General features: G+C 45.1%; 1 protein-coding gene across 6 annotated transcripts in view; it reads right to left on the reverse strand.

Annotated features, from left to right (window-relative positions):
• LOC137632901 (putative divalent cation/proton antiporter TMEM165) overlaps nt 1-12796 on the reverse strand; it is a 142138-nt gene that overhangs the window by 73989 nt on the left and 55353 nt on the right. The gene's annotated exons all lie outside the window — the stretch shown is intronic.

The following is a 12796-nucleotide window of genomic DNA, read 5'->3' on the forward strand; positions in this document are numbered from 1 at the left end:
TTACTGGAAGAATATACCTTTGAACTCTTGGGCAAAAAGGTTATACAGTGAACCCTCGCTACTTCGCGGTTCGACCATCGCGGATTCACCACTTCGCGGATTTTTTTCATAACCCATGTCTATACATATATTGCGGATTTTCCGGAAATATCGAAAATACCGCGATGTGACCGATGGTGCGAGATTGGAGAAAGTAAGGAAAATTGAATCATGATTGATTTTCAATATAAATGAAACTTTGAGGAGCAACAAAGATATCATTTGTTAGAGAGATAGAGAGAGGTAAGGAATGGGAGGTAGTGAAAAGTAGCCCACAGAGAGAGAGAGAGAGAGAGAGAGAGAGAGAGAGAGAGAGAGAGAGAGAGAGAGATAGGTAGAGAGAGAGAGAGAGAGAGAGAGAGAGAGAGAGAGAGAGAGAGAGAGAGAGAGAGAGAGAGAGAGAGAGAGAGGGGGGGGGTTTAAATGTAATAAACAAAAAAATTTGATAGGCTATAACACATTGGTGCTTATGTAATATCAACTGTATACTGTAGACGGTTTGAATAAGTTAAGAAATGGTATAAATGATACTTTGTTAGTGTATTCGTACACACTCAAGAGCGGCAGCTAGATGACAGCTGATCTAATCACAGCCAAAAGTAAAAAAAAAAAAGTCAACAATACTCGATTTTTAAAACACACCCGAAATTTAAAAACAAAAGTACACGCTTTCTTAATGTGCAATTAACTATTTAAAGAGTGGCAATTTTCTAGAATAAAATGATATTTCCCAAAAAATAGTGGTTTGCTGATGAAATCGGATGCCCTATTTTTGGCTATGATTGAAATGGATGTAGACTCGGCCTAATTATTTCATTTCGTATTTAATTGACACTAAGAAAACTAATTTTAGTTTCTTCATCTAAATGTAAGTATTGTATAACACGAAGAGAGAGAGAGAGAGAGAGAGAGAGAGAGAGAGAGAGAGAGAGAGAGAGAGAGAGAGAGAGAGAGAGAGAGAGAGAGAATGAATCAGCTGTTGTAATCAAATGGCGTGTTTTTGTTTCGTGAGAATTTCATCGCCACGACTTTAACAACAACATACTGTACTGAACTTTACAGTATTATACAGACTACTGTAATATGATAAAGTAAAATATTTGTAATCTATTTTATATGAAATGGGGCTATTTTTGTTTTGTTTAAAATTTACATTTACGTATGTAAAACAACTCTCTCTCCCTCTCTCTCTCTCTCTCTCTCTCTCTCTCTCTCTCTCTCTCTCTCTCTCTCTCTCTCTCTCTCTCGTAGATTGTTTTCCTGCTTTGCTACGTATGTATGATTTTGTATAGATACGGTAAATAATATTTGTAATAACATATTTTATAAAAGCTTTTACTGTAATATCATTATTTATCACTTTCATCATGCGGGTTAAATTCCTTAGTTTGTTTACTGAGCGTACTTTATGACGCCGTCGTTTCAGGCGGCGTCATAAAGAAAAAAATTTAATTTGGAAGTCCTAAGAAAAATTAAGTAAAACATTAGTAATAACCAAATCAACATACTGTACTGACTAATCAATATGATTGATGCAAAAACTAACCTATAAACAGATGTGTAAATGCGTTTGTTTCTTCATTAGGATCAGAGATAAACGTAAACAAAACATTGGTTGCCATTTTTTATCGTGCTTTTTGGCGTGTTTAGGAAACGCATGATATAAAGTCGCCTTTAATATTTGTGCCTGTTTTAGTTTAGGGTACTGTATTACATGCATTAAGTGTTCTGTACATTAAAGGGTAGTTTGTTAACAGTACTACGTACAAGGGAAGGTTTTAAAAGTCTGAATATACATGTTAAATAAATAGGTAAATATGGTGTTACTACTTCGCGGATTTTCACCTATCGCGGCCGCGTCTGGAACCTATCTACCGCGATAAACGAGGGTTCACTGTAAGGCAACCGAAGTCCATCAAATTCCAGGGAAGGCTGTTCTATGTTCCCAAGAAGGATTTGGACAAACTCAGAGTCATTCTAGACTTGTCGCTACTCAACAAGTTCATCGAGAACAACAAGTTCAGGATGCTAACCCTTCAACACATAAAGACCCTGTTACCGGAAGGGGCGTACACACTTCAACACATAAAGACCCTGTTACCGGAAGGGGCGTACACAGACTCAATAGACCTGACAGATGCTTACTGGCACCTTTCAGTCAGTCGCCCCCTCTCCTCCTACCTAGGATTCAAGTTACAAAAGACAAAGTATGTCTTCAGAGCTATGCCCTTCGGACTAAACATAGCCCCAAGGATCTTCACGAAACTTGCGGATGCAGTCGTACAACAACTACGCCTAGAAGGCTGGTGTGGGCAGCATCCAAGACTGCTTGTCTGCAAGCATCCAAGAAAGTGATTCAGTTCCTGAAACATCTGGGATTCAAGATCAACCACAAAAAGTCTTGCCTCTCTCCAGTTAGGAGTTTCAATGGCTGGGAATCCACTGGAACTTGCAGTCACACCGTCTCTCCATTCCACCAAAAAAGAGGAGAGAGATCGTGGGTTCTGTCAAGAGACTACTGAAATCCAACAGGATCTCAAGATGCCAACAGGAAAGAGTACTGGGCTCTCTCAGTTTGCAGCAGTAATAGACCCAGTGCTAAGAGCACAGCTGAAGGATGCGTCAGGAGTCTGGAGAAGAAACGCATCAAACGCTCAAAGAGCTCTAGAGAGACCGGTACCGACCTTACTACGATCGCTTCTCAAGCCATGGTCAAAGGTCAAGAGCCTAGCAAGGACTGTTCCCTTACAACCACCTTCACCATCGGTGACCATTCACACGGATGCCTTGACGGAAGGACGGGGAGGTCACTACCATCAAAGGAAAGCTCAAGGGACCTGGTCATCCATGTTCAAGACCTTTCACATCAACATTCTAGAGGCCATGGCAGTCCTCCTGACGTTGAGGAAGCTATCCCCTCACAGATCAGCCCACATCAAACTGGTCTTGGACAGTGAAGTGATAGCGAGATGTCTGAACCAACAAGGCTCGAGATCGCCCTACATCAATCACGTGATGCTGGCCATCTTTCACTTGGCAAGAAAGAAAAGATGGCACTTATCGGCAGTTCAGTTACAAGGGTTCCGCAATGTGACGACGGACGCTCTATCCAGGCTAAAGCCGATAGAGTCAGAATGGTCACTAGACGCAGACTCATTCTCCTTTATTTTGGAAAAAGTCCCAGAACTGCAAATCAACCTTCTCGCAACAAGCGACAACAAGAAACTATCTCGGTACGTAGCCCCATACGAGGACCCTCGGGCGGAGGCGACGGACGCTATGTCCCTCAACTGGAACAAATGGACCCACATCTAACTTTTCCCTCAAACAAATCTCCTGCTGAAGGTCCTCAACAAGCTGAGATCCTTCAAGGGAACTGCAGCAGTAGTGGCCCCCAAGTGGCCCAAGAGCAATTGGTTCCCTCTGGTGATAGAACTGAAGTTAAGGCTGTTTCCTCTACCGAACCCAGCTCTATCCCAATTGGTTCAGAAGTCGACTGTCTTCGCTTCATCACAGAGAACCCAAAACATTCATCTCATGATTTTCTCGCCTTAGCAGTCAAGAAAAGATTTGGGATCTCGAAAGACAGTACAGTATAGACTTTCTAAAAGAACACAAGTCAAAGTCAACTAGAAGACAATATGAATCGTCTTGGAAGAAGTGGGTCGCTTTTGTTCAAAGCCAAAATGCCGACGGAAATCTTGAAAGACTTATGCCTGTCCTTCATCCACCTTCACAAGCAAGGCTTGGCTTCCATCACGATAACTACGTGTAAGTCAGCTTTGACTAGAACTCTTCTATACGCCTTCCAGGTGGACTTGTCGAACGAAATCTTCAACAAGATTTCGAAGGAATGCGCTAGACTTAAACCAGCAGCCCCTCCAAAGCCCATTTCATGGTCTCTGAACAAAGTCTTATACTATGCTTTGAACTTGAACAATGAAGATTGCTCTCTAAAGGATCTAACACAAAAAGTGATATTTTTGTTCGCTATAGCCTCAGGGACTAGAGTTAGTGAAATACTAGCCCTATCAAGAGATGAGGGCCATATTCAGTTCACAGAAGTGGGAGAACTGAATCTTTTTCCCGATCCGACTTTCCTCGCCATAAACGAGCTACCCACCAAAAGGTGGGGTCCCTGGAGAATCTGCCCTCCGAAGGAAGATGTCTCTCTATGTCCAGTAGAGTGTCTAAAGGTCTATCTTCGAAGAACTTCAGACTTCAAGGGAGGAAAGCTCTTCAAAGACGAAAACCTCAGGATCAAACTTATCCCTGAAACAACTGAGGGCGAAGCTCACCTACTTCATTCGCAGAGCGGATCCTGATAGTACACCCACAGGTCATGATCCGAGAAAGATTGCTTCCTCGCTGAACTTTTTTCAGTATATGGACTTTGAGAGATTCCGCTCATACACTGGTTGGAAATCCTCTAGAGTTTTCTATAACATAACGCGAAGCAAGTGCACGAATTGAAACATTTTGTGGTGGCGGCAGGTAGTGTGGTAAAACCTGTCGTCTAGTGCTGCGATGAACAGTGAACTGTTTGGGACTGTTACAGTTTGGGTGAAAAGGTGTTAACACCTTACAGTGTAATACCCTTTATCAAAGGTCACCCTGGTGACACTGGGACTGTTCTTCATAGGTGTAGAATCATACCAATGACACCAGAGCCATATGTACACTTGTATGCAGTGTTAAAATTCATCTAACATTTACAGTGAAATTATCTTAATTTTGCAAATGATTTTGAGTGGCTAACATATTTTTCTTCCCTTTCAGGTGATAAATATATATGTACCTTTAGAATGTTGACTGTATATAAATTGATTCTAATTTAATACTCTCGATATTCCATTTATGTCGTCTATACAAATAAAGGATGAAAATGTATTTGCGTCTTATTCGCCCCAAAGTAGCCAAATAAAATTAGAGTTTTTACTTATTTTCCTAAAATTAAGTATATACTTGAAGGTGCATATACATGTGAACATAATTATTGAAAGATAATTACATTTGTTCCAACATATATACAAACCTTGTCACTTCTATAGCAAGGATGACATTTCCCTGCAGGGGGCAGGAAGCCCTAAGATTGTTCCAAGCTTAGTGGATATGACGTATAACGGTACCATCATATATTTATGTGGTCTGGGTGACCATATAGAAGCTAACTCAAGGTTAAGGCACTTATACAAACCCACAGATACAGTACTTTCAAGTAATTCTCTGGTAAACTTCCATCAGGACGACATGGCTTGAGCCCAAAAAACGAATTTTGAAACAAATCGAAAAATCTATTTTTGGGTGGGATAGCCATGTTGTCCTGATAGACCCACCATGCTTAATTGCTACAAGGAATGGGTAGCCATATTGGGCCCTGTAGTAGTACGGGAAGGGGATCCACCAGGTAACCTTGATGACGGCTCCCCTTCAATTTCGCCACTCTTCTCCCTCAGAGCGAAAACTCTATGCGGGGTGAAGATTGCCATGTGCCGTATCAAGAAATACGTCCCCTGATATTATGCGATATCCTTAAAAAATTTTCTAAGGATACTCGCGCCAGGAGTTAGAATTCTGGAGACCTATGGTCAATTCTCTGGGAGTATCACTGTAGCTAAATATCCCTTAGAAAGCTGCCTAAAGGAACCTTCCATCAGGACGCCATGGCTATCTCAACCAAAAATAGATTTTTCGCTTTGCTTCAAAATCCATTTATTATTATTACTAGCCAAGCTAGAACCCTAGTTGGAAAAGCAAGATGCAATAAGCCCAAGGGCTCCAATAGGGAAAATAGCCCAGTTAAGAAAGAAAATAAGGAAATGAATAAATTATGAGAACAAATTAACATTAAATCATTCCAAAAACAGTAACGTCAAAACAGATATGTCATATATAAACTATTAACAATGTCAAAACAGATATGTCATATATAAACTATAAAAAGACTCATATCAGCCTGGTCAAAATAAAAACATTTGCTGTAACTTTGAACTTTTGAACCGTTAAATTACAGAAAATGTGATGAAAGGTAGTTCAAAAGGTACAGGAATAGAGTCTGGCATGGTATATGGTTATATTAGGAAAGAAACAGTATGACGGACAATTGAATTGATAAAGAAAAGCAACGAGGATTTACAGATGGAAGCTACAGCCCTTGTTAGAAAATCAAGATGCTAAGCCCAAGGGTTCCAACTAGGAAAAATAGCCCAGTAAGGAAAGGAAATAAGGAAATAAATAAAATACAAGTTATGTAATGAATATTCAAATAAAACATTTTAAGAACATCAAAAAACTTTTATACATAAACAATTAAAAGATATTTATATCATCCTGTTAAATATAAAAACATTAGCTACAAGTTTGGATTCAGTATTTTTTTTCTAAACAAGTTGCACAAAAATTTTGACAGCAGAGGTACATAGTTACACGAGGTATGCACGGACCTCGATAACACCTTTGATAAACTGAAAAAGATGCATTAAGGATGAATGAAGGCATTTTGGTGTGAGCAGCTAATGGATTTTATGAATGCAGTGCATTGCAATATGCAGCAGGTGTGGTGTAGAATGTGGTTTGAGATATGGCTGTTATGTCTCTGAGAAAAGATCTTTAAGGATGTTGCGATGTCAGAAGGAAGAAAATAATTAGGAGATTGAAATAAAAATGGGTCATGAATGCAGAATAGTTAATACTGTATAGTGAAACACTTAACATACGGTACATGTAAGAGGAAGGAGTTGACAGTGAACCTAATCAAGAATATTAAAACTATGGTTTTTTATAGAGCCTGGTCAACTCTCTACCACATATTACTGTACACTTTAAATAGCAGCGAGTTAGCAAACGAAGATCGCCCAAGTACTGTACAGTTAGTTAGCAAACGAAGATTGCCCAAGTACTGTACAGTTAATCTTTTAACTTAGGCAGAACTTTTCTTACCAATTTACCACTATTTTAAAGACCTTTAAGGGTACCAACTCGATTGCGGATACACAGCAGTGACTAAGATGAGGTAAAGGGTTATCAGGTGGGGACAGCCATAATTCGTGGATCTATGACTTTCGTGAGTACTGTACAGTATTCGTAGTCCCTGCAAATGTTAAGGACTGAATTTACCTGCATTTTGAACGGTGGCCAGAGAGGTTGGTACAGAGATGAGGATAAAAAAGCCTATCTCAACATAAGTTAATTACCTATATACATTAGTGTATCACTCTGATGTTTAATAAATTGCTGAATACAGTATACTGTACAAACGAAAATTGCATTATAAGAAATTTTCAAAAAAAGAGCAAATTTATACATGGTTCAAGCATAAATTGCCAATAACTTAAAAACCAGTTTCTAGAGAAAAAGAATTGACAGAATTAGATTGTTTAGTTTGAATGTCCATTCACTGGAAATAAATGTGAGAATATCATTTTACAACAATTCACTAAAATAAAAAACATGACACTAAGTCGAAACAAAACCAACGACTGTAAAACAATTGTTAAACACAGAGTTCAGCTCCCTGAAATATATCAAATCTTAAAAAGAATTTGTATTTTTCCTAACTATACAAACCTGAGCCCTTTAAAATAAGGTATTCAGGGAGATGGAATGGCTATTAAAAATGTTAAAGAGGTAATTACCAACAGTTGGCAAGCGCGAGCTACTTCTGTCCACTCTCCTCTCAAAGACTCTTCACTTTTGTCCTTTGGGTAGACATTGAGAGGTGGTTGGGGTGGAGAGTTAAACTTTAAAGGAGATGGGTTTGTACAGCTTGGAAAAATAAAAAATCACAAATTTTAAGTAACTTGTATTTTTCCTAACAGTACTTACCTCAAACTACTTTCTTAGGAGTACTGTATCTGGGATTCTCCTCCCAACCGACCAGAATTTTGTGTAGTTCCCCATCTCCATTTTCTATAGTGAGTCCCTCTGTGGCGGATGGATACTCGCTCTGAGGCGACCCGGGTCAGCGAGAGCGCGTGGCCAGGTCTCGGTCACCAGTAAGTTTTTCATAAATATGGCATCAAAGTCCTGTAAGACACTCGGGGAAGGATGGGCGGGCAATGACCAGAAAGTAGTTCGAGGTAAGTACTGTTAGGAAAAATACAAATCACTTAAAATTTGTGGTTTGTTCCAGCACAGAGTACTTACCTCAAACTACTTTCTTAGGAGACTTATACTTCAGGAGGTGGGGGTAGTCTTACGGACCGAGAGACCTGCTGGATAATAAAGATTGAACCTAGATAGGAGGCTAGGTTCTTCTGATCACTAACGGGATATGAGACTTGGGGAGAACTACGCAAAACAACTATTTAGTGTCTAAGTAACTCGCATCTGTAAGTATCTCCGGACATGGGCGTCTCCACTGAACGTTTCTCACATGGGAGGAGTAAGGGAAAAAGGGAATGGAAGGGAAGCGGGGACAAGGGGGGAAAAAGTAAGGTAGGAACTTGTGTCGCTTGGAATTACTTTCCACGGGCTTCCCTGGGGCTTCAACCTTAAACCTTTTGGAGCGCAGAAATGACCAGACCAATGGAGAAGGAGTCCAGAGTTTTCCTAGTACAGTCCTTCATGTAGTGGGCCGTAAAGGTAGACTGCCTGGACCATGTGCCCGACTTCAGGATCTGACCCACAGCCATGTTCTTCTCGAAGGCTAACTTAGTGCTCAGGCATCTAATATCATGGGGCCTCGGCTTACCCGGCACCGAGGATCCAGCACTGTCATAGGCTATCTTAATCACCTGCTGTAACCAGAAGGAGATAGTATTCCTGGATACTGCTTTCTTCACCACGCCCGAGGAGACGAACACTCTTAATCCAAGGGCGAAGTCTGGCTGTCCTTTCCAGGTATTTTCTAACTGCCCTGACCGGGCATAGCAACAAATCCCTCGGGTAATCTGATCGCAGAATCACTGGCACTGAAAATCCCTCAAACCTAGGGTCCCAGGAGGCTGGGTTCTGCGTCTTGGCCACAAAGTCGAGCAGGAACTTGAAACTCAAATCCTTCCAACCTTTCGAGTGCGAAACCTCGTACGACAGCCCATGGAGTTCGCTCACTCATTTAGCCGAGGCCAGGGCGAGAAGGAAGGCAGTCTTGAGGGTGAGCTCTTTGTCCAGAATGTCCCTGAGGGGCTCAAAGGGTGGCTCAGACAAAGCCTTAAGAACTCTGGCCACGTCCCACTGCGGCACTCTAGAGGCACGGGGAGAACACGATTGTTCGAAGCTCTTGATGAGCATCGAGATCTGCTGGGAAGCTCCTAGATCTAGACACTTGAGGAGAAAGACCTGGCCCAAGGCAGCTCGGACACCTTTGATGGCCGGGATAGACATGCCTACGACATCTCTCAGATAGACTAGGAAATCTGCTATCCTATGAATGGAGGCCTCCAACGGCCTGAGATTCTGTGAGGCGCACCATTTTGTGAAAGTGGCCCATTTGGCTTGATAAACCGTGACTGAGAACCGTCTCAGGTAACCCGACATCCTTGTTGCGGTCTTCGATGAGTATCCTTCCTTCCTCAGGAGCCGCTCGATAACCTCCACGCGTGTAGGCGGAGGGACCGAGGGTTTTCGTGAAACCTTTGGAAGTGGGGCTGACGGAGGAGGTATTCTCTGTTCAGAAGGGGCCAGGGTGCAAGGAGCACCAGTTCCTTAAGGTCCGCGAACCACTCTCTCCCCGGGCACCAGGGCACTACCAAAGTCATCCACAGGTTCTTTGCTCGTCTCACTCTGTTGAGGACCTGCCTGAGCGTCCCGAAGGGAGGGAAGGCATACACGTCAAGGTTGTCCCAAGAGTGTTGAAAAGCATCCTCGAATACTGCTGTTGGGTCTGGCACTGGAGAACAGAACACAGGGAGCTGTGCGTTGAGTCTTGTGGCGAAGAGGTCCATTATCGGCGACCCCCACTTCAGGATGACCGTCTGAGCCACTTCTGGGTGTAGGGACCACTCCGACCCTATCACTTGGCCCATCCTGCTGAGGCCGTCGGCTAGGACGTTCTTCTTCCCTGGAATGATCCTAGCTGTGATCTCGATTTGCTCCTTTGCGGCCCACTCTAGGATCTTTGTCGTGAGACTGCACAACTCTTTCGACTTTGTCCTCCTTGCTTTTTCACATAGGCTACCACCGTGGTGTTGTCGCACATCAGAGCCACCGTGTTTCCTCGGAGAAGGTGGACGAATTCTACGCACGCCCTCTGAACCTCCATCAGTTCCAGGATGTTTATGTGAAGGTTCTTTTCTTAAGGGGACCACTTCCCCTTCGCTGATTCGTCGAGAAGATGGGCTCCCCATCCCCCCTTTGATGCGTCCGTGAATAGCAGCATCTCCGGGGGATCGATTGCGAAGGGCATTCCCTTGAGGGTGTTCGTCCTGTCGTGCCACCACTTCAGGGTTTCCTCCGTCTCCGAGGACACCGTGACCAACTTGTGCAGGGACTCCCCCGGGGTCCAGAATTCTTTTAGGTTCCACTGAACCGCTCTTAGTTTGAGTCTCCCCCGGGGGACTAACTTCTCCAACGACATCAGGTGGCCCACTAACCTCTGCCAGTCTTTGGCTCTCCTCGGAAGGTTTGCTAGAAAGTGGAGAATTATCCGGTCTAGATTTTCTAACCTCTCTTAGGAGGGGAAGGCCCTCCCCAACTTGGTGTCTAGAATCATCCCCAGGTAGGTCATCCTGGAGGAGGGTATCAGTTGCGACTTTTCTAGGTTGATGATGATACCCAAGTCCTTGCAGAACCGTAGAAGCTTCACACCTTGCTCCTTCAGTACTTCCTCTGACGCTGAAAGCAACAACCAGTCGTCCAGGTAACGGATCAGACGGATGCCCTGTTCGTGAGCCCAGACTGAAACTGTTGTGAAGACCCTCGTGAAGACCTGAGGCACTGTCGACAGCCCGAAGCATAGGGTCTTGAACAGCAAGGCCTGGGCACCCCATTTCACCCTTAGGAACTTACTGCTGGAGGGGTGGACAGGGATCTGAAAATAGGCGTCCTTGAGGTCTAGGGACATCATGAAGTCCCCCTCCCTCAAGGCTGCCATTACCAACTTCGGGGTGTCCATCTTGAAGTTGGTCTTGCATACGAACTTGTTGAGGGCCGACAGACTAATGACCGGCCTCCAACCCCCTGTTGCCTTCTCCACCAGGAAGCGTAACCTACGGAGTAGCTTATTAAGGACGGTATCCCTCTTCTGTAGGACCCAGTTAGCAGTCTGCGTGAGGGATTCGGACGTGAGGAACTTCTTCGCCTTTCCCCCCCGAGCGGATCGGTTCTTGCAGTAAATTATTATTCTCCGGCACGGAGATATCACGAGAGGACGGGAAACCCACTAGGGTACAGGCCCATCAGTCCAGCCAAGACGTGACATTGACCAAGTCCTGGGCCATGTCCTCCATCTTTGTGGCCTCCGCTGGGGAGAAACACATTGGGGCAGAGGAGGCCCTGTCTTCTGCACTTCTTTGGTTCAGCATTGCTATCGCCGCCTCGACCGCATAGGGACCTCCGTGCCGTCCGTCCGGGACGTAGAACCGTTTGTGTTCTTAGGCCTGGAAGCAGCTTGGAGGACCCTTGGCTCCTGGTGGCATCCGCTTGGCTCGCGACGTACTTGTCTATATGATCCACCCCTAATTTCACGTCCGGCGCTTGAGGAAGGGTTAGGGACGGCTTCTGCTGGACTGGGTTGTCCACTAACCTGCCCAGACCGGAGAGCCAGGCGTGCTCCGTCGAGGGTTTCTGGTTGTCAAGCCTGTGGTGCCACCTGATGAGCGCGAGAACCTTTCTGTAGGAGGAGACGTGATCCGCTGAGCACTCTCCCCCTTCTATAAGGCCTTCAGCCACTTGATCCTCCACGTCGGCTGCCTCGTGGGTCACGGATAGAGCCACATGGGAGGCTAGATCTCCTATCTCTCGCCGTACCAATGGCGCGGGGATTTGCAGTACGAGTGGATCTGCTGGGACGGGAGTAGCCGTCATGGGTCTAACCCCTCCCGCAGAGCTCCGTGGTGCTGGTTTTCCGGTTGCTCCTGGCGCTTAGGTAGAGCTGCCATGAAACCGGGGCCAGGGGCCGCCGGGCCGAAGGAGTGGCTCTTTCTGCTGGGCGGATGGAGCAGTTCCTTCGCGGGCTTAGGCTTGGCGAAAGAGACTTGAGTCGATGACATAGGGTGACGGCCGGACCGACTGGAGGACCAGTGTCACGAGGGCGATGAAGCGGCTCTAGGGAGCCACCCGGAAGGGCCTGGAGCGGAGGCTGCCTTGATGAGCTCGCTGCATGGGATGGTTACCCGGACTCACTTGTCCCTGGACGAACGGCTATTCCTATTTTTCTTCCTGGAGGTCCTGGCACGCTTCCTGGAAGGGGCTGACCGCGATCGAGACCTCTTCCGCTTCTTCCTAGAGTCCCGGGGACCGGAATCTTCCGAGGAGGACGAGTCCGACGAAGATGATGAAGATGAGGCCGATGACAGGAAGGAAGACGAGCTCGTCGAGTCCTCAAGAGACATCTGATGCTGATGGAGGGTTCGCGTGTCGTTTCACCGGCGAGATCGGCTGCATAAAGATGGGTGGGAGCGTCGACGACGGCGCAGGGGAAGACCGCAGTCTTCTTGGGGCTGAACCAGCTACCAAACTCTTCTTCTATCCGCATTGGGGACCTGAAGGGCGTCCTAGGGGCCGGCCCGTCCATGCGATGGAGTCTGGGTTCGACGAGCCTGTCGGAGGACTCTCTTTGTCCGCTTCTCCCCCGGTCGCTGAAGCACCTGAAATACAC

This window comes from Palaemon carinicauda, chromosome 42 (genome assembly GCF_036898095.1).
Source record: "Palaemon carinicauda isolate YSFRI2023 chromosome 42, ASM3689809v2, whole genome shotgun sequence".
NCBI lineage: Eukaryota > Metazoa > Arthropoda > Malacostraca > Decapoda > Palaemonidae > Palaemon > Palaemon carinicauda.